We start from the raw sequence: 26,045 nt of genomic DNA, 5'->3' as shown, positions 1-26,045 counted from the left end.
GAGGCTTCAGGTCCACCTTGGAATGGTCCAAGCATCAGATGCGCTTGGGATGACTACCAGTGACAACCCCTTATCCCACGATGCATCTGATATAGAGCTAGTTCCAAGGCGGCCGAGGAGCCTCACCGCATAGCATTCGGGGTGCGAGGTGAGGGATGCGGCGAGAAATACCCAATGGCTAGACGAAAGAGGCTTCAAGGCCACCTCAGAATGGTCCAAGCATCAGATGCACTTGGGGCGACTACCAGTGACAACCCCTTATCTTGCGATGCTTCCGATACATAGATAGTTCCAAGGTGGCTGAGGAGCCTCACCGCATAGAAATCGGGGTGTGAGGCGAGGGATGCGGCGAAAAGGACCCAATGGCTAGACGGAAGAGGCTGTAGGGCCGCCTCAAAATGGTCCAAGAATCGGATGTGTTTGGGGCAACTACCAATGCCAACCCCTTATCCCACAATGTGTCCAATACAAAGATAGTTCCAAGGCAGTCGAGGAGCCTCACCACATAGCAATCGGGGTGCGAGGCAAGGGATTTGGTGAGAAGGCCCCAACGGCTAGACGGAAGAGGCTTCAGGGCTGCCTCGAAATGGTCCAAGCATTCGACGTGCTTGGGGCAGCTACCGTTGGCAACCCCTTATTCCGCGATGAGTCTAATACAGAGATAGTTCTGAGGCGGCCGAGGAGCCTCACCGCATAGCAATCGAGTTGTGAGGCAGATTATTGGGAAGGGAACCCCCTAGGATGCGGCTCAAGTAGTGCCCAAAGGGACTGGAATGCGGAATCACATTGAGAGACCCAAGTGCTATATGAGGGCTCAAATTTAATTATCGATTGGCCATGACATGGACGCATCAGAATGACTACCTTTTCTGAACCACTCTCGCAATTGCATCCATACCGAAACCAATAGGCATTTCTGTTAGAGCCCTCGCATAGCATTTGGGAATCTCGCATGTCCCTCTAAATCGACCAATGCTAGCGCTCAATGAAAATCTGAGCGTGACCACCATTCGAGTGCTAGCATTGGTCAAGTTAGAGGGGCACGGGGGAGAATGCTCCAGTCAACACCTCCCCTATATAAGTTATTTGTCCGATTCTCGCACAACCATAGTCTGCCTCATCAAATCGAACAACGGTCCCAGATTCTGACTTCCATTCCATAGAGACCCAAAACCTAGATGGAGGCTCGCAAGAGAGAGAGTCGGCACATAGCAATTGGGTTTCTCGAACGTTTAGGGACCGAGCTCACTTGCGGATAGGGCAAAATCTGCCAAGCAACCCAAAAGCTAGATGGGGGCTCGAATCGAATCGCCTAGGTGGCCACAACAAGGACGTGTTGGATCGACTACCAGTGCCAAACCATTCAGCAAGATGAGTCTGTGTCAAGGCCAAATAGAGATTCTCAAAGAGCGCCCACATAGCATTCAGGAGACCTACCACGTCCCTCACACTCGACAAATGGTGGTGCATGTTTATAAATCCGAGCGATCCAACCCTTTCGAGCACCAACATTGGTCGAGATAGAGGGGCACAGGGGGAGCTGCGTGAGACAACACAGTCCCCTATATAAGTTATTTGTCTGATTCTCACACATCCAAAGAATGGTCATCAAATCAGACAACAGCCAAAACTTCCGACTTCCATCCCAGAAAGCGCAAGAGCTATCTAAAACGTTCATGGCCGGAACTCGATCGCGGCTATACCAGTCCGCCAAGCAACCCAAAAGCTAGACTAGAGCTCTAGTCGAATCACCGTTGTGGCCAATGCAAGGATGTGTTGGAGTGACTACCATTGCCAAACTATTCCATAGTTTCAGGCCATACCGAGGCCGCATAGAGATTCCCGATGAGCTCCTGCATAGCAATCAGGAGACTTGCCGTGTCCATCACAATCGATAAATCCTGGTGCAATATTTTTGCATCCGAGCACTCCAACCAATTGAGCACTAGCATCAATCGACATAAACGGGCATGGGGGGAGGATGCTCAAGAACAATACCTCCCCTATATAAGTTATTTGTCTGATTTTCAAACAGCCAAAGTCTGGTCATCGAATCGGGTCAAAGACCACAACTTCCGACTTTACCCACAATGCAAGTCATCGAATCAAACATTGGCCCCCGAGTCGGACTCCATGCGTATGTCAGGTCATCAGACCCAACTTCTACCTTCCTGTGCATGGCAAGCCATCAACTCGGTCATCGAACCCAACTTCCGCCTTCCTGTGCATGGCAGACCATCAACTCAGTCATCGGACCCAACTCTCGCCTTCCTGCGCATGGCAGGCCATCAACTCGGTCATCGGACCCAACTTCCGCCTTCCTGCGCATGGCAGGCCATCAACTCGGTCATCTGACCCAAATTCTGCCTTCCTGTGCATGGTAGGCCATCAACTCGGTCATCGGACCCAACTTTCGCCTTCCTGCGCATGGCAGGCCATCAACTCAATCATCCGACCCAACTTTCGCCTTCCAGCGCATGGCAGGTCATTGGACCCGAATTTTGACCTCGCGAGTATGCCTACATATCGAATCGGTCATCGAACCCAACTTCCGACTTCATCCATACCGTAGGGTCTTTGAGGTTGGCACAGTGCGCTCAACCCGGGGAGTCGACCCATCGAATCATACACCTCCCCTATATAAGCTATTTGTCTGATTCCCACACCTGTGTAGTTTGCACCTCCGATCAGGACATCGACCCCAACTTCCGAACTCACCTGCATTGACCGCACCAGTGCCTTGGTGCACACCAAAGTGCGCACTTTTGTGCGCTCCAAAGGTGAGCACTTTTGGAGGGCACTTTTGTGCACTCCAAAGGTGCGCACTTTTGGAGGGCACTTTTCGTGCGCTCCAAAGGTGCACACATTTGGTGCACACAAGTGCACACCTAGGTGAGCACCTTCGAGTACACCTTGTAGCACACCAAACTCTGACTTTCGACTTCATCCATAATGCAGGGTCTTTGAGGTTGGCGCAATGCGCACAACGAGGGGAGTTGACCCATCAAACTCAACATGTCCCCTATATAAGCTATTTTTCTAATTCTCATACATGCGTAGCCTGCAGGAGTGATTAGGACATCGACCCCAACTTTCGGCTTCTAAACGAAAACAATGTCTTTGAGGTTTGTGTAGTACGAACAACTAGGGGAGTCGACCCATCAAACCCAACACCTCCCCTATATAAGCTATTTGTCTGATTCTCATACATGTGTAGTCTGCAGGAGCGATTGGGACATCGACCCCAACTTTTGACTTCTTAATGAAAACAAGGTCTTTGAGGTTGACGTAATGCGCACAACCAGGGGAGTCGACCCATCAAACCCAACACCTCCCCTATATAAGCTATTTGTCCAATTCTCATACATGCGTAGCCTGCAAGAGCCATTAGGACATTGACCCCAACTTTTGACTTCTTAACAAAAACAAGGTCTTTGAGGTTGGCGTAATGCACACAACCAAGGGAGTCGACCCATCAAACCCAACACCTCCCCTATATAAGCTATTTGTCTGATTCTCATACATGTGTAGCCTACAACAACAATTAGGACATCGACCCCAACTTCTGAATTCATCTGCATTGACTGCACCAAAGGTGCACGCTTTGGTGCTCACCAAACTCCGACTTTCGACTTCTTCCACAATGCAGGGTCTCTGAGGTTGGCGCAGTGCGCACAACCAGGGGAGTTGACCCACCAAACGCAACACCTCCCTTATATAAGCTATTTGTCTGATTCTCATACATGCATAGTCTACAGCAATGATTAGGACATCCACCCCAACTTTCGACTTCTTAAACAAGATAGGTTCTTTGAAGTTGGTGCAGTGCACACAACCAGGGGAGTCGACCCATCAAACACAACACCTCCCCTATATAAGCTATTTGTCCGATTCTCATACATGTGTAGTCTACAGCAGCGATTAGGACATTGACCCCAACTTCTGAATTCATTTGCATTGACCGCACCAAAGGTGCGCGCCTTGGTGTGCACCCTGGAGTGCACTTTGGTGTGCACCCTAGAGTGCACTTTGGTGCTCACCTTGGTGCACACTTTGGTGTGCACCAAAGGTGCACACCAAAGGTGTACACTTTGGAGCACACCACATAGGGTCTTTCAGAGGTTGGCGTAGTGTGCACACCAAGGTGGGTGTTGAGGTGCGTGTCGAGGTGGGTGGGTGCTAGGGTGTGCTCCATGGTGGGTGCGTGCTAGGGTGGATTCCAAAGAGGGTCATAGGGTGGGTGCCAAGGTGGGTTGAGGATATAGTTGGTTCAAAGGTGGGTGCTAGGGTGGGTTCCAAGGTGGGTCACAGGTTGGGTGCCAGGATGCATGGGTGTTAGGTTGGGTGCCAAGGTGGGTTGAGGATATAGTTGGTTCAAAGGTGGGTGCTAGGGTGGGTTTCAAGGTGGGCGCAAGGGTGGGTGCCAAGGTGGGTAACAAGTTGGGTGTTAGGATGGGTGAGTGCTAGAGTGGGTGCCAAGGTGGGTGGGTACTAAGGTGGATGCCAAGGTGGTTCACAAGGTGGGTGGGTTCTAGGGTGAGTTCCAAGGTGGGTCACAGGTTCAGTGCTAGGGTGGGTGTCGAGGTGGATGCTTGGGTGCATGGGTGCTAGGGTGTGGATGCCAATGTGGGTCATAGGGTGGGTGCTAGGGTGGGCTGCAATGTGGGTGCCAAGGTGGGTAATAGGCTTTGTGGGTTCTAAATTGGGTGCCAGGGTGGGTGTGCACCCACCTTGCCTGAGGTGGGTGCCAGTGTGGGTGGGTGCTAAGGTGGATGCCAAGGTGGGTGAGAAGGTGGGTGATATGTTGAGTGGTAGGATAGGTGGGTGATAGGTTGAGTGGTAGGATAGGTGGGTGCTAAGATGGGTCACAAGGTGGGTGCCGAGGTGGGTGGGTGCAAGGGTGGGTAGGTGCTAGGGTGGATGTCAGGGTGGGTGGGTGCTAGGTTGGGTTCCAAGGTGGGTGTGAGGGTAAGTGTTGAGGTGCGTCACAGGTTAGGTGCTAGGATGGGTGAGTGCTAGGGTGCAAAGGTGCCAGGGTGGGTGCTAAGGTGCATCATAGCTTTGGTGCTAGGATGGGTCAGTGTTAGGGTGAGTGGCAAGGTGGGTGCACAAGTGTCAGGGTGGGTGCCGAGGTGGGTGCCAAGTTGGGTTGCATGGTGGGTGCCAAGTGGGCGACTACTATGGTGGATGCCAAGGTGGGTCACGGGGTGGGTGCCAAGTTGCTAGGTTGGGTTCCAAGGTGGGTGCTAGGGTGCATGGGTCACAGGGTGTGTTCCAAGGTGTGTCACAATGTGGGTGCCAGGATGGGTGCGCACCCACCTTGGCCAAGACGGGTGCGAGGGTGGGTTCCAAGGCTAGTCACAGGCTGGGTGCTAGGATGGGTGGGTGCCAAGGTGGGTCATAGGGTGGGTGCCAAGGTGGGCACTAGGGTAGGTGTGCACCCACCGTGGCCAAGGTGGGTCACGGGGTGGGTACTAAGGTGCGTGCCAAGGTGGGTCATAGGGTGGGTGCTAAGGTGGGCGCCAGGTTGGGTGTTCACCAACCCTGGCCAAGGTAGGTCACGGGGTGGTTGTCGGGGTGGGCATCAAGGAGCCAAGGTGGGTGGCAAGTAGCCAAGTTGCGTGCCAAGGTGGGTGTCGGGGTGGGTGCCAAGGATCCAAGGTGGGTGCCAAGGAACCAAGGTGGGTGTCTAGGTGGGTGTCGAGGTGGGAGCGAGGGTGGGTCCCAAGGTGAGTGCAAAGGTGGGTGCTAGGGTCAAGGTGAGTGCCAATGTGGGTTCCAAGGTGCCAGGGTCAGGGTCAGTGCCAATGTGGGTTCAAAGGTGCTAAGTTGGGTGTGAGGTTGGGTGCCAGGGTGGGTGGGTGCCAAGGTGTGCTAGGTGGAAGCCCGGGTGGGTGTCGGGGTGGGTCGACATCCCATGGGTGTCGAGTTGGGTGCCTGATGGGTGCTTCTTGTCTAGTTTTAGTCGTTGGGACTCATTTCGATCCTCAGAGGTTGTTTCTTGTCTGGTTACCTTGTCTTCGACCTGGGAACCCAATTTTGGTCCTCGGGTCCCATTTTTTTTGTCTCGCATTCCACTTTTGGCCTATGGCCTTTTCGGGGTTGATTCTCGTTTTGGGCATCAGAGCATGTTTCTTCTCCTACAAACCAATATTTGTTTATTGCGTCTCAAAACACATTTTTGTTCTCCTGGACCCATCATGGGTCTTGAAACGCATTTGTGGTCGTTGTGTCCCATTTTGCATCCCGAAACTTGTTTTTGGTGCTTGATCCCTATTTTGGGTGCCCACCCTGCACCAGGTGCGCACCTGGGGCAAACCGAGCACCTTGGTGCACCGGGGCAAGATCGAGCGTGCACCCGAGGCACCCCGAACATGCACGAGGGTGCACTCGGCCCACATGTGAGCGCAGGTCATTGCGCTCGAGGTGGTGTGCGGGCACCGCGGTGCAGACGGGACAGTACGCGCACTTGGCTGGGTCAGGTGTGCACATGACGCCCTGTCCAGGTGCATGCACGTAGGCCGGGCCGGGTGCACACCCGACACCCGGGTGAGGTGCACGCACCCGGGCAGGGTTCACACTTGGCGAACAGGGTGTGCTTGGCGAGGGAGGGTGTGCACCTCATCGGGGATGAGTGGCCAAGGTGGATTCGCACGTGGGTCACAGTTTACTAAGTACACACTGCGACAAGCTCATAATGGGTGTGATCATACCAGCGTTAGTGCCTCCCGGGAAGTCCCGATGTTGCATCCTTTTTTAGTTTTAAGTCGGGCATCGCAATGCTATTTGAATTAACCTTTTGCCTATTTATGTTGTCATTGGGGCTAGGCCGAGGTGCGGTGCCCGCACTACCGCATGCTTGGGGGCGACATCGAGTGCGCACCCAAGGCGCCCCAAGCACAGAGGCCACGGTGCAACCTGAGCGTTGTGCGCGCACCCTGGTGCGCCCGAGGTGCTACACGCGCACCCAGGTGAAATCAGTGTGCACCTCGGCTAGTGCGCACTCGGTCGAGTAATGCACATTGGCTAAGGTGCACAACGATGTTTCTTACTCTAAGCTTCCACACCAGATGCCTGGGACAGGTGAGTGAAGCTGGGCAGGGCCGGATATGTGCCCAGGGCAGGTGCACGTAGCTGGAGAGCACTTTGGAGCGCACCAGAGGTGCGCAAGTTGGAGCACACTTCAGAGCGCTCCTTGGTGCACACCAATGATGCGCTCTGTTCAAAATTTTCCTGAAAAAGGCAAAAAAATTTGAGATTATAGAATTTCCCACTTGAGAGATTGTCAAAAAAATAAAAAATTGAAGGAAATGCGGGTGCCAAGGTGTGCATGCCCGGGTGCCCACCCTGGTGCGCAGTCTAGCCAAGGTGTGCGCACCAAGGTGCCCACCCTGGTGAAGGTGCACGCAAGGTGCGCACCCAAGGCAAACCGGACAATTAACCCAACTTTCGACTTCGTGCGCACCAGAGGTGCACGCCATGGAGCGCACGAGAGGTGCGCACCTTGGAGCACACTTCAGAGTTCTCCTTTGTGCGCACCAATCTTGGGCACCTCAGAGCGCACCACGACACCCACCAAGGTGCGTAGCCCAGCCAAGGAGTGCGCAGCAAGGTGTGCACCCTGGCAAAGGTGCGCACCCGGGGCAAACCAAGCTCCGACTTCGTGCACAGCTTGGAGTGCAGAAAAGGTGCGCACCTTGGAGGACACTTCGGAGCGAACCTTGGTGCGTACCTCAGAGTGCACCATGGTGCCCACCAAGGTACGCAGCCCAGCCAAGGTGTGCACACCCCGGGCAAATCGAGCTCTGAATCGTGCGCACCAGATGTGCACGCCATCGTGCACACCTTGGAGCACACTTCAGAGTGCTCCTTGGTGCGCACCAATGTTGCGCACCTCAGAGCGCACCTAGGGAAAACAAGGCAATTATCCTGACTTTTGACTTCGTGTGCACCTCAGAGCGCTCCCGGGTTCGCACCTCAGAGCACACCGAGGTGTGCACCTTTGATCCACTGCCTTCACCAATTTCCAGAAAAGGCAAAAAAACATTGAGAAGGTGTGCGCATCGAGGTGCCCACCCTGGCGAAGGTTCACGCGAGGTGCGCACTCAGGGCAAACTGGGCTCCGACTTTGTGCATGCCATGTTGCGCACCTTGGAGCACCTTGGAGGGCCCTGGTGCGCACCTTGGAGCACACTTCAGAGCGCTCTATGGTGCCCACCAAGGTGCCCACAGGGGCAAAGGTGCACGCGAGGTGCGCACACGGGGCAAACTGGGCTCCGACTTCGTGCACGCCGCACCTTGGAGCACACTTCGGAGCGCTCGTTGGTGTGCACCATGGTGCCCACTAGGGCGCGCAACCCAGTCGAGGTGTGTGCACTGAGGTGCCCACCCTGGCAAAGGTGCATGCGAGGTGCACACCCGGGGCAAATCGGGCTCCAACTTCGTGCACACCATGGTGCCCACAAAGGCATGCAACACAGCCAAGGTGCCCACCACGGCGAAGATGCACGCGAGGTGCGCACCCAAGGCAAACCGGGCTTTGACTTCGTGCACGCTGCACCTTGGAGCACACTTCGGAGTGCTCCTTGGTGCGCACCATGGTGCCCACTAGGGCGCGCAACCCAACCAAGGTGTGTGCACCAAGGTGCCCACCCTAGCGAAGGTGCACGTGAGGTGCGCACCCGGGGCAAACCAGGCTCCGACTTCGTGCACGCCGCACCTTGGAGGACACATCGGGGCGCTCCCGGGTTCGCACCAGCGTTGCGCACCATGGTGGGCACCTCGAAGCACACCAAGATGGGCAGCGAGGTGCGCACCCTTGATGCGCTGCCTTCACTAATTTCCAAAAAAGGCAAAAAAAGAACGAGATTTTAAAATTTCCATTTTGAAAGGTAGTGAAAAAAAAGGAATGCGGGTGCCATCTTGAGCCAGCCCTGGTGTGGAGCCCAGGCAAGGTGTGCACAACAAGGTGCCCACCCTGGCAAAGGTGCGCACCCGGGAAATTAACCCAACTTCTGACTTCATGCGCGCCAGGATGGGAGCGCACCGAACAACCGGGCCTGGGAAGAGCCAATGCGAGAAACCCCACCAAACGCTCCGACAAAAAAAGAGGGGGTGCTCCAATAACCCCACTTTAGAGCACACCCAGGGCAAACCCAGCCAAGGTGTGCACCAAGGTGCCCGCCCTGACAAAGGTGTGCGTGACGTGCGCACCCGGGGCAAACCGGGCTCCAACTTCGTGCACGCCACACCTTGGAGCACACTTCAGAGCATTCTTGGGTTCACACCAGCGTTGCGCACCATGGTGGGAACCTCGGAGCACACCAAGCTGGGCAGCGAGGTGCGCACCTTTGATGCACTGCCTTCACTAATTTCCAGAATAGGCAAAAAAAAAATGAGATTTTAAAATTTCCGTTTTGAAAGAAAGTGAAAAAAATGGAACGCGGGTGCCATTTTGAGCCCGCCTTGGTGCGCAGCCTGCACCAACGTGCCCACCCTGGCAAAGGTGTGCACCTGGGGCAAACTGGGCAATTTAACCAACTTTCGACTTCGTGCGCGCTAAGGTGGGTGTGCACCCAACAACCGGGCCTGGGAAGCCCCAATGCAAGAAACTCCAACAAATGCTCGGACAAAAATAGAGGGGGCGCTCCAATAACCCCGGTTCGGAGTGCACCAGGTGCGCACCCAAGGCAAGCCGAGTGCCTTGGTACACCGGGGCAAGATCGAGCATGCACCTGAGGTGCCCCGAACATGCACCAGGGTGCACTCGGCCCACATGTGAGTGCAGGTCATTGCGCTCGATGTGGTGTGCGGGCACCGCGGTGCAGACGGGACACTACGCGCACTTGGCCGGGTCGGGTGCTCACACGACGCCCCATCTAGGTGCACGCACATAGGCCGAGCTGGGTGCACACCCGACACCCGGGCAAGGTGCGTGCACCCAAGCAGTGTTCACACTTGGCGAACAGGGCGCGCTTGGCGAGGGAGGGTGTGCACCTCGGCGGGGGTGGGTGGCCGAGGTGGATTCGCACGTGGGTTGTGGTTTGCTAAGTACACACTGCGACAAGATCATAATGGGTGTGATCATACCAGCGTTAATGCACCGGATCTCATCAGAACTCTGCAGTTAAGCGCGCTTGGGCCGGAGTAGTACTGGGATGGGTGACCTCCCGGGAAGTCCCGATGTTGCACCCTTTTTTAGTTTTTCGTCGGGTGTCGCAATGCTATTTGAATTAACCTTTTGCCTGTTTGCGTTCTCATCGGGGCCGGGCCGGGGTGCGGTGCTTGCCCTTCCACGCACGTGGGGGCGACACCAAGCACACACCCGAGGCACCCCGAGCACATAGGCCAGGGTGCAACCCGGGCGTTGTACGCGCACCCTAGTGTGCCTGAGGTGTTGTGCGCGCACCCAGGTGAAATCGGTGTGCACCTCAGCTAGTGCATACTCGGTCGAGTTGCGCACGTTGGCCAAGGTGCACAACGATGTTTCTTACTCTAAGGTTCCACACCAGACGCCCGAGATAGGAGAGTGAAGCTGGGCAGGGCTGGGTGCGCACCCGGGGTAGGTGCACGCAGCTGGAGAGCACTTTGGAGCGCACCAGAGGTGTGCACCTTGGAGCACACTTCAGAGCGCTCCTTGGTGCGCACTAATGATGCGCTCCATTCAAAAGTTTCCTGAAAAAGGCAAAAAAAATTGAGAATATAGAATTTCCCTCTTGAGAGATTGTCAAAAAAAATAAAATTGAAGGAAAGGTGGGTGCCAAGGTGTGCGCGCCCGGGTGCCCACCCTGGTGCATAGCCCAGCCAAGGTGTGCGCACCAAGGTGCCCACCTTGGTGAAGGTGCACACCCAGGGCAAACTAGACAATTAACCCAACTTTCGACTTCGTGCGCACCTCCATGGAGCGCACGAGAGGTGCACACCTTGGAGCACACTTCGGAGCGCTCCTTGGTGCACACCAATCTTGGGCACCTCGAAGTGTACCATGGTGCCCACCAAGGTGCGCAGCCTAGCCAAGGTGTGCGCAGCAAGGTGCGCACCCTGGTGAAGGTGCTCACCCGGGACAAACCGAGCTTCGACTTCGTGCGCACCTTGGAGTGCACAAAAGGTGCGTAACTTGGAGGACACATTGGAGCGAACCCTGGTGCGCACCTCAGAGCGCACCATGGCGCCCACCAAGGTGTGCAGCCTAGCCAAGGTGTGCGGACCCCGGGCAAACCAAGCTCTGAATCGTGCACACCATCGTGCGCACCTTGGAGCACACTTCGGAGTGCTCCTTGGTGCGCACCAATGTTGTGCACCTCAGAGCGCACCCAAGGAAAACAAGGCAATTATCCCGACTTTCAACTTTGTGCGCACCTCGGAGCGCTCTCGAGTTCGCACCTCAAAGCACACCGAGGTGCGCACCTTTGATGCGTTGCCTTCACCAATTTCCAGAAAAGGCAAAAAAACATTAAGAAGGTGTGCGCACCGAGGTGCCCACCCTGGCAAAGGTGCATGCGAGGTGCGCATACAAGGCAAACTGGGCTCCGACTTTGTGCACACCATGCTGCGCACCTTGGAGCACCTTGGAGGGCCATGGTGTGCACCTTGGAGCACACTTCGGAGTGCTCCATGGTGACCACCAAGGTGCGCAACCCAGCCAAGTTGTGCGCATGAAGGTGCCCACCACGGTGAAGGTGCACGCAAGGTGCACACCCAAGGCAAACCGGGCTCTGACTTCGTGCACGCCGCACCTTGGAGCACACTTAGCACTCCTTGGTGCGCACCATGGTGCCCACCAGGGTGTGCAACCCAGCTGAGGTGTGCGCACTGAGGTGCCCACCCCGGTGAAGGTGCATGTGAGGTACGCACCAGGGGCAAACCGGGCTCTGACTTCGTGCATGCCATGGTGCGCACCATGGTGCCCACAAAGGCGCGCAACCCAGCCAAGGTGCCCACCGCGGCGAAGGTGCATGAGAGGTGCACACCTGGGGCAAACCGGGCTCCGACTTCGTGCACGTCGCACCTTGGAGCAAACTTTAGAGCGCTCCTTGGTGCGCACCATGGTGCCCACCAGGGCGCGCAACCCAGCCAAGGTGTGCGCACCAAGGTGCCCACCTCAGCGAAGGTGCACGCGAGGTGCGCACCCGGGGCAAACTGAGCTCCGACTTCGTGCACGCTGCACCTTGGAGCACACATTGGGGCGCTCCCGTGTTGGTACCAGCATTGCACACCGTTGTGGGCACCTCGGAGCACACCAAGGTGGGCAGAGAGGTGTGCACTTTTGATGCGCTGTCTTCACTAATTTGCATAAAAGGCAAAAAAAAATAAGATTTTAAAATTTCCATTTTGAAAGATAGTGAAAAAAATGGAATGCGGGTGCCATCTTGAGCCCGCCCTGGTGCGCAGCCTAGGCAAGGTGTGCGCACCAAGGTGCCCACCCTGGCGAAGGTGCGCACCCGAGCAATTAACCCAACTTCTGACTTCGTGCGCGCTAGGGTGGGAGCGCACCCAACACCCGGGCTTGGGAAGAGCCAATGCAAGAAACCCCACCGAACGCTCGGACAAAAAAAGAGGGGGCGCTCCAATAACCCCACTTCAGAGCGCACCAGAAACCCCACTGGATGCTTGGGCAAAAATGTAATGCACACCCGAAGCCCCTACCCAGAAATCCCCACTTCGGACATGGGGAGCTGCAATGGTAAAAAGCCTCACTAAACTCTCGGATGGAAAGGTGGCTCGAGGTTAATGCCCGAAACCCCACTTCCACTTCCAACCGAGGCAGCCCCCCTCTTCGGAGCCCCGCCAAGCACTTGTATGAAAAAAATGTGGCACAAGGGTTGTCTAGCTTGGCACCCAGATGAGAAACCCCTCTTCGAAGCCGCGCCCAACACTTGGATGAAAAAAATGCAGCCCCAGATGAGAAACCCCTCTTCAGAGCCCCGCCCAGCACTTGGACGAAAAAAATGCGGTGTAAGGGTTGCCCAGCTTGGCACCCGAATGAGAAACCCCTCTTTGGAGCCCCGCCCAGTACTTGGACGAAAAAAATGCTGCCCAAGGGTTGCCAAGCTTGGCACCTGGATGAGAAACCCCTCTTCGGAGCTTGGAAAACCCCACTCAGCCCTTAGACAGAAAGGCAGACCTAGGGTCGCATAATTTTCATCCACACTTGGCATCCAGGGAAGAAAAGAGTGCACCACAAATCACACTCAGCCCTTGAAAAAAGAAAAGGTCGGCGAAGGGTCGCACCATCGGCAACCCCGCTTGGCACTTGGACGAGAAAGTTTGGCGCATGCCCCCTCGAGGTGCACTGGCAGGAACCCCGCCTCGAGGGACATTGGAGAGAGAGATGTGGGTCAGTGAGCAACGGAGAAGGTTAGAACTGTAAACCCCACCTACGACAGAGCCAAAAAAAGAGGTCGCACGAATCGAGGTGACAGAGGGCTGAATCTCAGTGGATCGTGGCAGCAAGGCCACTCTACCACTTACAATACCCTGTCGCTTATTTAAGTCATCTGCAAAAGATTCTTCTCGCCGACAGCTTGAAATTGTTATCCAAGGTTGCTCCGACCAAGCGGTTGCGCCGATCGAAGGTAGCCAATGACACGGGCCCCTGGGGGTGCAAGAGCACCCCTACTACGGGTCTCAATGCAGCCGGAGAGAGAGATGCACCGCATCTAGCATGGATTCTGACTTAGAGGCGTTCAGTCATAATCTGACACATGGTAGCTTCACGCCACTGGTTTTTCAATCAAGCGCGATGACCAAATGTGTGAATCAATGGTTCCTCTCGTACTAAGTTGAATTACTATCATGGCGCGGATCATCAGTAGGGTAAAACTAACCTATCTCATGATGGTCTAAACCTAGCTCACATTCCCTATTGGTGGGTGAACAATCCAACACTTGGTGAATTTTGCTTCACAATGATAGGAAGAGCTGACATCGAAGGATCAAAAAGCAACGTTGCTATGAATGCTTGTCTGCCACAAGCCAGTTATCCCTGTGGTAACTTTTCTGACACCTCTAGCTTCAAATTTTGAAAGTCTAAAGGATCGATAGGCGCACCTAGAGACACCTTAAGGCCAAAAATAGGGGCATTGCCCCATCTCCACCTCATGGAATAAGTAAAATAATGTTAAAAGTAGTGGTATTTCACTTGCGCCGAAACGGCTCCCACTTATTCTACACCTCTCAAGTCATTTCACAAAGTCGGACTAGAGTAAAGCTCAACAGGGTCTTCTTTCCCCGTTGATTCCACCAAGCCCGTTCCCTTGGCTGTGGTTTCTCTAGATAGTAGATAGGGATAGTGGCAATCTTGTTAATCCATTCATGCACGTCACTAATTAGATCATGAGGCATTTGGGTACCTTAAGAGAGTCATAGTTACTCTCGTTGTTTACCCGCGCTTGGTTGAATTTCTTCACTTTGACATTCAGAGCATTGGGCAGAAATCACATTGCGTCAGCATCCACAGGGACCATCACAATGCTTTGTTTTAATTAAACAGCCAAATTCCCCTTGTCCGTACTAGTTCTAAGTCAGCTGTTCACCGCCTAGGGTAAGCCACCTGAAGGGAGCGCCCTGCGTCCGTCGCCCGATCGACATGCGACAACCCGCCCTCACCGCAGTGGCAGCTTAGGTAGGCCACCTACAGACCACGGGTTTGGGGTGTAGACCCCTAGGCCCAGCCCTTAGAGCCAATCCTTTTCTCGAAGTTATGGATCCATTTTGCCAACTTCCCTTACCTACATTGTTCTATTGACCAAAGGTTGTTCACCTTGGAGACCTGATGCGGTTATGAGTACGACTGGGCATGAATGGTACTCGGTCCTCCAGATTTTCAAGGGCTGCCAAAGGCGCACCAGACACTGTGCGACATGCAGTGCTCTTCTAGCTACTGGACCTTATCTCTGGTTGAACCAATTTCAAGGTGGGCAGGCTGTTAAAAAGAAAAGATAACTCTTCCCAGGGCCGCCGTCGACATCTCTGGATTTCCTAACGTTGTCGTCTGCCGCCACGTCCCGGTTTGGGAATATTAAGCCGACTCCCTTTCAATGATCGCGCAAAGTGTGCCCTTGAAATAGGGCTTCCCCATCTCTTAGGATCGACTAACCCATGTCCAAGTGCTGTTCACATTGAACCTTTCCCCACTTCAGTCTTCAAAGTTCTCATTTGAATATTTGCTACTACCACCAAGATCTGCACCGGGGGCCGGTGCACCCATGCTCATGCCCAAGGTTTCACAACAACCCCCGCATCCTCCTACTCATCGAAGCCTGACACTTGCCCCGACGACCGAGTATAGGTTACGTGCTTCAGCGCCATCCATTTTTGGGGCTAGTTGACTTGGCAGGTGAGTTGTTACACACTCCTTAGCGGATTTCGACTTCCATGACCACCATCCTATTGTCTTAATCAACCAACACCCTTTGTGGGATCTGGGTTAGCACGCAATTTGGCACTGTAACTCGGCTTTCGGTTCATCCTACATTGCCAGTTTTGCTTACCAAAAATGGCCCACTTGGAGCTCGTGATTCTGTGGCGTGGCTCAACGGAGCAGCCACGCCGCCTTACCTATTTAAAGTTTGAGAATACGTCGAGGGCATTACGCCCCTGATGCCTCTAATCATTTGCTTTACCTGATAAAACTCCCACATGAGCTCCAGCTATCCTAAGGGAATCTTCAGAGGAAACTAGCTACTAGATGGTTCAATTAGTCTTTCGCCCCTATACCCAAGTCAGATGAACGATTTGCACATCAGTATCACTGCGGGCCTCCACCAGAGTTTCCTCTGGCTTCGCCTTGCTCAGGCATAGTTCACCATCTTTCGGGTCCCAATAGGTGTGCTCGCACTCAAATCCTTCATAGAAGATCAGGGTCGATCGACGATGCACCCCCCGAGAGGGGATCTCGCCAGTCAGCTTCCTTACACCTCATGGGTTTCCCAACCCGCTGACTCGCACACATGTTAGACTCCTTGGTCCGTGTTTCAAGACAGGTTGGATGGAAAGCCCACTGGCTAGCGCCACAAGCGCACTGCTGCCTAAGGGCCCACCCTGGTAGGCACGCGCTTCACTCCTCGACCGCTACAACGGAGGCACAAGTGCGACCAAAAGGCCGCACTTGTGCCACTACAACGGCCCGCTCTGGCACGCCCCCCGAGCCAAGCGATGGACCGGCTGACGCTGTTCCGCATCCGACTGAGGCGCATTGCCGGCCTCCATCCGCTTCCCTCTCGACAATTTCAAGCACTCTTTAACTCTCTTTTCAAAGTCCTTTTCATCTTCTCCTCGTGGTACTTGTTCGCTATCAGTCTCTCACCCGTATTTAGCCTTGGACGAAATTTATGACCCGATTAGGGCTGCATTCCCAAACAACCCGACTCGCCGACAGCGCCTCGTGGTGCGACAGGGTCCAGGCCCGATGGGGCTCTCACCCTCTCTGGTGCCCCCTTCTAGGGGACTTGGGCCCGGTCCATCACTAAGGATGCTTCTACTGACTACAATTCAGTAGGCAAAGCCGCCAATTTTCATGCTGGGCTCTTCCCGATTCGCTTGCCATTACTATGGGAATCCTGGTAAGTTTCTTTTCCTCTGCTTAGGGATATGGTTAAACTCAGTGGGTATTCACGCCTGACTTGGGGATGCGACAAAGGGGCCAAGCACATTTTACCTGCACACTGGCAGGCCGCTGTGGCCCAGTTGGAGTTCCACACTTGGCCTCGCTCGACCCGTACAAACCAACGCCGACCCGCATAGGCCACCCCTCGTCGCGACGGGGCGAGGGACCTCGTACTCATTTCAGCCGACTGCACCGCTGGTGGGCATGGATGGCCATCTCTGCTCCTCTGTGTAGGAGGACAATTTTGGTGTGTGACACCCAAGCAGACGTGCCCTCGGCTGAGGCCTTGGGTGCAACTTGTGTTCAAAGACTCGATGATTCACGGGATTCTGCAATTCACACTAAGTATCACATTTCGCTACATTCTTCATCGTGGCGAGAGATGAGCTATCCATTGCTAAGAGTCATGTTTTTATCTTATTCATGTTTTTTTCTGGCGACCCAAACGCACAAAGGCGCCTAGGCCATGCTTCAATGTTTTGGACTTCTTGGTGCGGTTCGCACCGATGTAGGATGTTTGACACGAACCATCCGCCAGTGCAAGGGGGCACTGGAAGGGTGGGTGTCCCCGCCCCATTGCATCGCACAAGAGGATGCCGCCTCAAGAGAACCTTGCAGTCGGAGGATGGGTCTTGCCCCATGAGTGATCGCTTGAGAGTGCACTCGTCAGCGGTGGGAAATGCTCCAAGCGACCTATTGTTCCCCTGGGAGACGTAACGGGGGGTTGCAGAAGTCCTGACTTCCCATCTGAGAATGCACGGATCGCCAGGATGACACCGCATGCGCAATTGGGGGCATGCGAACTCGACGAGATAGAGACTCGACCTCTCCCGAAAAGGGCATGCACCCGATCATGGCATTCGATCATCTCGAGCCGACGGTGTGGAACCCAGGGCCAAGCCATGCAGTGAGGCCCAACTATCCACACATCGTCGAGGGTGATGGTTGGGAAGGAGGTGAGCTCGGCATGCCTCCCTCGCCTGCTCCTCTGGACGATTCAGGGGCCAGAACCGACAATGATCCTACCGCAAGTTCACCTACGGTAACCTTGTTACAAATTCTCCTTCCTCTAAATGATAAGGTTCAATGAACTTCTCGCAACATTGGCGACAGGAACCGCCATTGTCGACGTGATCCGAACACTTCACCAGATCATTCAATCGGTAGGAGCGATGGGTGGTGTGTACGAGGGGCAGGGACGTAGTCAATGCGAGCTGATGACTCGCGCTTACTAGGAATTCCTCGTTGAAGATCAATAATTGCAATTGTCTATCCCCATCACGATGCAATTTGGCAAGATTTCCCGAACCTTTCCGGCCAGGGAGAAAAACTCGTTGGTTGCATCAGTGTAGCACGAGTGCGGCCCAAAACATCTAAGGGCATCACAGACCTATTATGGTCTCAAACTTCCATGGCCTAGGAGGCCATAGTCCCTCTAAGAAGCTGGCCGCGAAGGAGAACCTCCACGTAGCTAGTTAGTAGGTAGAGGTCTCGTTCGTTAACAGAATTAACCAAACAAATCGCTCCACCAACTAAGAATGGCCATGCACCACCACCCATAGAATCAAGAAAGAGCTCTCAATCTGTCAATCCTTACTATATCTCGACCTAGTAAGTTTCCCAGTGTTGAGTCAAATTAAGCCGCAGGCTCCACTCCTGGTGGTGCCCTTCCGTCAATTCCTTTAAGTTTCAGCCTTGCAACCATACTCCCCCTAGAACCCAAACACTCTGATTTCTCAGAAGGTGCTGGCGGAGTCCTTAGAGCAACATCTGCCGATCCCTGGTCGGCATCGTTTATGGTTGAGACTAGGACGGTATCTGATCATCTTCGAGCCCCCAACTTTCATTCTTGATTAATGAAAACATCCTTGGCAAATGCTTTCGCAGTGGTTCGTCTTCCATAAATCCAAGAATTTACCTTTGAGAATGAAATATGAATGCCCTTGACAGTCCCTATTAATCATTACTGCAGTCCCGAAGGCCAATGGAACAGGACCAGACTCCTATCGCGTTATTCCATGCTAATGTATTCAGAGTGTAGGCTTGCTTTGAGCACTCTAATTTTTTCAAAGTAACGTCGCTGGAACCACGACCCAGCCAATTAAGGCCAGGAACATGCCACCAGCAGAAGGGACGTGAGGGCTAGTGCACACCAAGTAGGCGGATTGACCGTGACAACCCAAGGTCCAACTACGAGCTTTTTAACTACAACAACTTAAATATATGCTATTGGAGCTAGAATTAACGTGGCTACTGGCACCAGACTTGCCCTCCAATGGATCCTCATTAATTGATTTAGATTGTACTCATTCCAATTACCAGACTCGATGAGCCCAGTATTATTATTTATTGTCACTACCTCCCCGTGTTAGGGTTGGGTAATTTGCACGCCTATTGCCTTCCTTGGATGCGGTAGCCATTTCTCAGGCTCCCTCTCCGGAATCGAACCCTAATTCTTTGTCACCCATCACCACCATGGTAGGCCTCTATCCTACCATCGAAAGTTGATAGGGCAGAAATTTGAATGAAGCGTCACCGGCACAAAGGTCGTGCAATCCGTCGAGTTATCATGAATCACCAGAGTAGCGGGCAAGCCCACGTCGGCCTTTTATCTAATAAATGCATCCCTTCCAAGAGTCAGGATTTAGTGTATGTATTAGCTCTAGAATTACTATCGTTATCCAAGTAGCAAAGTACCATCAAAGAAACTATAACTGATTTAATTAGCCATCCGCAGTTTCACAGTCTGAAATAGTTCATACTTAGACATGCATGGCTTAATCTTTGAGACAAGCATCTGACTACTGGCAGGATGAACCAAGTAGCTTCCGGCCATGAGCGGGCCACCCTGGGACTTTGCCAGAGAGACCGCGAGGCAGACCCACCCTCATGGGAAACCAAAATTAGAAAGCATGTGGCCCATCCTTGCAATCAAACAAAACCCGCCCGCATCCCAAAGCACCTAGGAAGAATATCCTGTAAGGAGCCCTTTACCCTTGGTCTCAAAGCCGAACCTACTCACGAATGTCAAATCTGTGCAAAATGCATCATGCGCATGACCACCTCAATTGTAAGGCCACTCAGAGACATCCATTTCCCAAGCATATACCCCCTACACACTTGGAGTGTTGCACCCCTTACAGAAAAACCATCCTCGACCGCACAGAACAATTTTCCGTTGCCCGGCTCTCTTGCCAAGCACCGAAGAAGAACATCGCGCTAGAAGGAAAAGATGTGTGAAAGTCAAAATGTGGCATCAAGGAGCTCCAGTTCACAAACACCTGGGAAGAACATCCTGTACGGAACCCTTTACCCAAAAACTCCCAAATGACTCTGCTCGCGACACGTCTATCTAAACAGGCGACACCGTGCACATAGCCACCTCAATTGTAAGGCCACTCAGAGACATCCATTTCCCAGGTATATGCCCCCTACACACATGTTGTGGTGCAACCCGCATAGATGAGCACATCTTGATTGATGCACAAATCATTCCCTTCGGAGCACGACTTGGGTAACCATTCTCTGTGACCATTGCGACCCTCCCAATGGGGGAATAGGACCCCCCGTGGGCTAGAGCACGACGACAAGGGGCCTCGGTTCACAAGAGCCTAGGAAGAACATCCCATACAGAACCTTTTACCTGAAAACCATCGCACCATCGATGCTCATGAAAGTCATGCCATGAGAGAGTGAACCATGCACGCGACCGAGTAAGGCCACTCAGAGACATCCATTTCCCATGCATATGCCCCCTACGCACTTTTGGTGGTGCACCCCACATGAACAATCCCGCCTCGACTAGCCTGAACAATTCCCCTCTCAAAGGAAGGCCTCAGCCTTAATCACCCATGACAAACAGCTCGACGAGGCATGAGGAACCCATGGGAGCTGAAGCATGATGATGTAGAGTCTTACTTCACAGGAGCCTGGGAAGAACATCCCGTACAGAACCCTTTACCCGAAAACATCCGAACTGCACATGCTCAGGACAGTCCTGCCGTTAGAGAATGCACCGTGTATGCGACTGAGTAAGGCCACTTAGAGACATCCATTTCCTAGGTATATGCCCCCTATGCTCTTTTGATGGTGCACCTCGCACGAACAGTCCCACCTCGACCCCATAAACAAGATTTTTTGCCTCGAAGAGTTTGTCGGAGATGAAGAAGCAACCTTCAATGTAACCGTAGCACTCTTTTGTGCAACCGACTGAACAATGCCTCCTCTACCCTCTATCAAAACACTCGGCATTGCTGCTCCCTAAGGTGAGCTTCTCCTCATAGGCAATTCCGCTCTTATCCGGTCACGTTTGTGTGCCTGAATTTTGAAAGGCAACCTCCATGGGACATGGAAAAGACTTGAGAAGAGAGCTCTCTCATAGGAGAGAGAAGCCAAGGAGACCACGAGAGTGCTGAGAGTGGGCCAAAGATCAAGAACAATGGCACAAATGCTAGTAACGTGCACTTCGGGACCAACGCATCACCACAAGACAATCATTAAACATCGAAAGAGTCGCGATGCTCCGCAACCTACGTGCAAAGCGGTCGCACATTGGGTAAGGGAGTGAGAGCCCCAATCATAGCTGGGTGAGATGCTCACTCCGCTCTTTAATATCTCATTAATACTGCCAAGGAAATGGCACAAGCACACACAAACAAGCATCCTCAGAAGAGGACAGTTCGAGTGACAGGTCAAATCCAAGATTTCTGAAGACTACCTCTAGGAACAATCAGGAACAAGACCGATTACAGGTCGTCAAGTCTATTACTGGGCGAACACGAGATGCGCATAGGAAATCGATCAGCCCTCACAATGGCCCAAGGCCAAAGATTGGACTGCTACAATTTACCCCAATAATCATCGTGCCACTCGTTGCAGAGAGCTGATAGAGACCAACGAGCCTGCGCATAGAAATTGAGGTGTAAAAAGGGCATTGAAGGCAGGAAACCTGGATGAAAGAGGCTACGAGGTCACCTCGTAATGGTTTAAGAATCATGTGCACTTAGGGTGACTACCAGTACCAACCCCTTATCCCACGGTGCGTTTGACACATAGAAATTTCCAAGGCGGCCAAGGAGCCTCCCCGCATAGCAATTGGGGTGTGAGGTGATGGATGCAGCATTGATAGCAATTGAGGTGTGAGGTGAAGGATGTAGAAGTGAGAGGCGAGGGATGTAGCAGAGATAGCAATCGGAGTGTGAGATGTAGCAGAGATAGCAATCGATATGTGCGGCGAAGGGTGCGGTGGGAAGGGCCCAGCAGCTCAATGTATGAAGCGACAGATGCAGCAGTGATGACAACCGGGCTGTGAGGAGAGGAGGGATGCAGCCAAGGATAGCAATCATGTTGTGAGGCAAGATTCCAAAGGCTAAACGTGAAAGGCTGCAGGGTGAACTCAGAGAGGTCTATGCATGTGAGAGGTTGCAAGCAAGGTCGACTCAGAGCGGTCTATGCATCGGGCATGCTTGGGGTGAGTACTAGTGCCAACCCCTTATCCTACGACGTGTCCGACAAAGAGAACGTTCCAAGGCGACCGAGGAGGTTACTAGCTGAGGGATGCAGTAGCGATAACAAATATAGTTCCAAGGTGGCCGAGAAGCCTCACCGAATAGGAATCAGGATGCGAGGCAAGGGATGCACCGGGAAGGCCTCGACGGCTAGATGGAAGAGGCTGCAGGGCCGCCTCGGAATGGTCCAAGCATCAGGCGCGATTGGGGCGACTACCAATGCCAACCCCTTATCCCGCAATGTGTCTAACACAGAGATAGTTCTGACGCGGCTGAGGAGTCTCACCACATAGCAATCAGGATGCGAGGCAAGGGATGCGGTTGGAAGTCCCCAATAGATAGACAGAAGAGGCTGTAGGGGCACCTTGGAATGGTTCAAGCATCAGAAGCGCTTGGGGCGACTACCAGTGCCAACCCCTTATCCTGCAATGCATCTGATATAGAGATAGTTCCAAGGTGGTCGAGGAGCCTCACCGTAAAGCAATCAGGGTGCGAGGCGAGGGATGCAGTGAGAAGGCCCCAATGGCTAGACAGAAGAGGCATAAGGGCCACCTCGGAATGGTCCGAGCATCATACGTGCTTGGGGTGACTACCAGTGCCAACCCCTTATCGCACAAAGTGTCCAATACAAAGATAGTTCCAAGGTAGCCGAGGAGCCTCACTGCAAAGCAATCAGGGTGCGAGGTGAGGGATGCGGTGAGAAGGCCCCAACAGCTAGATGGAAGAGGCATCAGGGCCACCTTGGAATGGTCCAAGCATCGGATGCACTTGGGGCAACTACCAGTGCCAACCCCTTATCCCACGATGCGTCCGATACAAATATAGTTCCAAGGCAGCTGAGGAGCCTCACCGCATAGCAATCGGGGTGCAAGGCGTGGGATACGATGAGAAGGCCCCAATGGCTAGATGGAAGAGGCTTCAGGGCCGCCACGAAATGGTCCAAGCATCAGACGTGCTTTGGGTGACTACCAGTGCCAACCCCTTATCCCGTGATATGTCTGATATAGAGATAGTTCCAAGGCGGCCGAGGAGCCTCACCGCATAGCAATCAGGGTGCAAGGCAAGGGATGCGGCAAGAAGGCCCCAACGGCTAGATGGAAGAGGCTTCAAGGCCACCTCAAAATGGTCCAAGCATCGGATGCGCTTGGGGTGACTACCAGTGCCAACCCCTTATCCTGCGATGCATTCAATACGAAGATAGTTCCAAGGCGGTCAAGGAGCCTCACCACATAGCAATCAGGGTACAAGGTGAGGTATGCGGCTAGTTGGCCCCAATGGCTAGATAGAAGAGGCTTTAGGGCCACCTCAGAATGGTCCAAGCATCAGACGTGCTTGGGGCAACTACCAGTGACAACACCTTATCCCGCGATGCATTAGATACACAGATAGTTCCAAGGTGGTCGAGGAGCCTCACCACATAGCAATCGAGGTGCAAGGTGAGGGATGCGGCAAGAAGGCCCCAACGGCTAGACAGAAGAGGCTGCAGGGCCACCACAGAATAGTCCAAGCATCAGACGTGCTTGGGGTGACTACCTGTGCCAACCCCTTATCCCGCGATGCATCTAATACATAGATAGTTCCAAGGTGGTCGAGGAGCCTCACCGCATAGCAATCGTGGTGCAAGGTGGGAGATGCGGCGAGATGGCCCCAAAGGCTAGATAGAAGAGGCTACAAGGCCACCTCGGAATAGTCCAAGCATCAGACACACTTGGGGTGACTACTAGTGCCAACCCTTTATCCCGCGATGCGTCTGATACACAGATAGTTCCAAGGCGGCCAAGGAGCCTCACCGCATAGAAATCGGGATGCGAGGTGAGGGATGTAGTGAGAAAGCCCCAATGGCTAGATGGAAGAGGCTTCAGGTCAACCTTAGAATGGTCCATGCATCGGATGCACTTGGGGTGACTACCAGTGACAACCCCTTATCCCGCAATGCATCCGATACAGAGATAGTTCCAAGGCGGCCGAGGAGCCTCATTGCATAGCAATCGGGGTGCGAGGCGAGGGATGTGGTGAGAAAGACCCAATGGCTAGATGGAAGAGGCTTCCGGGCCACCTCAGAATGTTCCAAGCATCGAATGTGCTTGGGGCGACTACCAGTGAAAACCCCTTATCCCTTGATGCGTCTGATACATAGATAGTTCCAAGGCGACCGAGGAGCCTCACCACATAGCAATCAGGGTGTGAGGTGAGGGATGTGGCAAGGAAGACACAATGGCTAGATGGAAGAGGCTTCAAGGCTGCCTTGGAATGGTCCAAGCATTAGACGCACTTGGGGTGACTACCAGTGAAAACCCCTTATCCCGCTATGCGTCTGATACACAGATAGTTCCAAGGCGTTCAAAGAGCCTCACCGCATAGCAATCGGGGTGCGAGGCGAGGGATGCAGCGAGAAGGCCCCAATGGCTAGATGGAAGAGGCTTCAGGGCCGCCTCGGAATGGTCCAAGCATCTGATGGGCTTGGGGCGGCTACCATTGCCAACCCCTTATCCCGCAATGCATCCGATATAGAGATAGTTTCGAGGTGGCCAAGGAGCCTCACCACATAGCAATCGGGGTGTGAGGCAGATTATTGGGAAGGGAACCCCCTGGGATCTGGCTCAAGTAGTGCCCAAAGGGACTGGAATGTGGAATCACATCGAGAGACCCAAGTGCTATACGAGGGCTCAAATCGAATTATCGATTGGCCATGACATGGACGCATCGGAATGACTACCTTTGCCGAACCACTCTCGCAATTGCATCCATACCGAAACCAATAGGCATTTCTGTTAGAGCCCTCGCATAGCATTCAGGAATCTCGCATGCCCCTCTAAATCGACCAATGCTGGCACTCAATGAAAATCCAAGCGCTACCACCATTCGAGCGCCAACATTGGTTGAGTTAGAGGGGCACGAGGGAGAACGCTCCAGTCAACACCTCCCCTGTATAACTTATTTGTCCGATTCTCACACAACCGTAGTCTGCCTCATCAAATAAAACAATGGTCCCAGATTCCGACTTCTGTTCCATAGAGACCCAAAAGCTAGATGGAGGCTCGCAAGAGAGAGAGTTGGCGCATAGCAATCGGGTTTCTCGAATGTTTAAGGACCGAGCTCACTTGCGGATAAGGCAAAATCTGCCAAACAACACAAAAGCTAGACGGTGGCTCGAATCGAATCGCCTAAGCAGCCACAACAAGGACGTTTTGGATCGACTACCAGTGCCAAACCATTCAGCAAGATGAGTCTGTGTTGAGGTCAGATAGGGATTCTCAGAGAGCGCCTGCATAGCATTCAAGAGACCTACCGCGTCCCTCACACTCGACAAATGGTGGTGCACATTTATAAATCTGAGCAATCCAACCCTTTCAGGCACCAACATCGGTCGAGATAGAGGGGCACAGGGGGAACTACGTGAGACAACACAGTCCCCTATATAAGTTATTTGTCCGATTCTCACACATCCAAAGAATGGTCATCAAATTGGACAATAGCCCAAACTTCTGACTTCCATCCCAGAGAGCCCAAGAGCTATCTAAAACGTTCATGGCCGGAACTCGATCGCGGCTATACTTGTCCGCCAAGCAACCCAAAAGCTAGACTGGAGCTCTAGTCGAATCACCTCTATGGCCACTGCAACGATGTGTTGGAGCGACTACCATTTCTGAACCATTCTGCAGGTTGAGTCCATAACGAGGCCGCATAGAGATTCCCAATGAGTTCCTACATAGCAATCAGGAGACTTGCCATGTCCATCACAATCGATAAATCCTAGTGCAAGATTTTTGCATCGGAGCATTCCAACCAGTCGAGCACCAACATCAATCGACATAAATGGGCATGGGGGGATGATGCTCAAGAACAATACCACCCCTATATAAGTTATCTGTCTGATTCTCAAATAGTCGAAGTCTGGTCATCGAATCAGGTCAAAGACCACAACTTCCGAC

General features: G+C 53.4%; 2 non-coding genes and 1 pseudogene across 2 annotated transcripts; 1 reads left to right on the top strand and 2 right to left on the bottom strand.

Annotated features, from left to right (window-relative positions):
* The first annotated feature begins 10,075 nt into the window (after positions 1-10,075).
* LOC131062024 (5S ribosomal RNA) lies at positions 10,076-10,194 on the top strand. The gene has a single exon (XR_009110651.2). It is a non-coding gene; the product is annotated as a 5S ribosomal RNA (ribosomal RNA).
* A 3,210-nt stretch (positions 10,195-13,404) lies between these two features.
* Positions 13,405-16,631, bottom strand: LOC131062237 (28S ribosomal RNA; annotated as a pseudogene).
* A 227-nt stretch (positions 16,632-16,858) lies between these two features.
* On the bottom strand, positions 16,859-17,012 carry LOC131062120 (5.8S ribosomal RNA). The gene has a single exon (XR_009110727.1). It is a non-coding gene; the product is annotated as a 5.8S ribosomal RNA (ribosomal RNA).
* Between the last annotated feature and the right edge of the window lie 9,033 nt (positions 17,013-26,045).

Source organism: Cryptomeria japonica, chromosome 2 (genome assembly GCF_030272615.1).
Source record: "Cryptomeria japonica chromosome 2, Sugi_1.0, whole genome shotgun sequence".
In the NCBI taxonomy this organism is placed as follows: domain Eukaryota; kingdom Viridiplantae; phylum Streptophyta; class Pinopsida; order Cupressales; family Cupressaceae; genus Cryptomeria; species Cryptomeria japonica.
The sequence above is the reverse complement of the archived record's forward strand: the minus strand, read 5'-3'. Positions and strand labels throughout refer to the sequence as shown.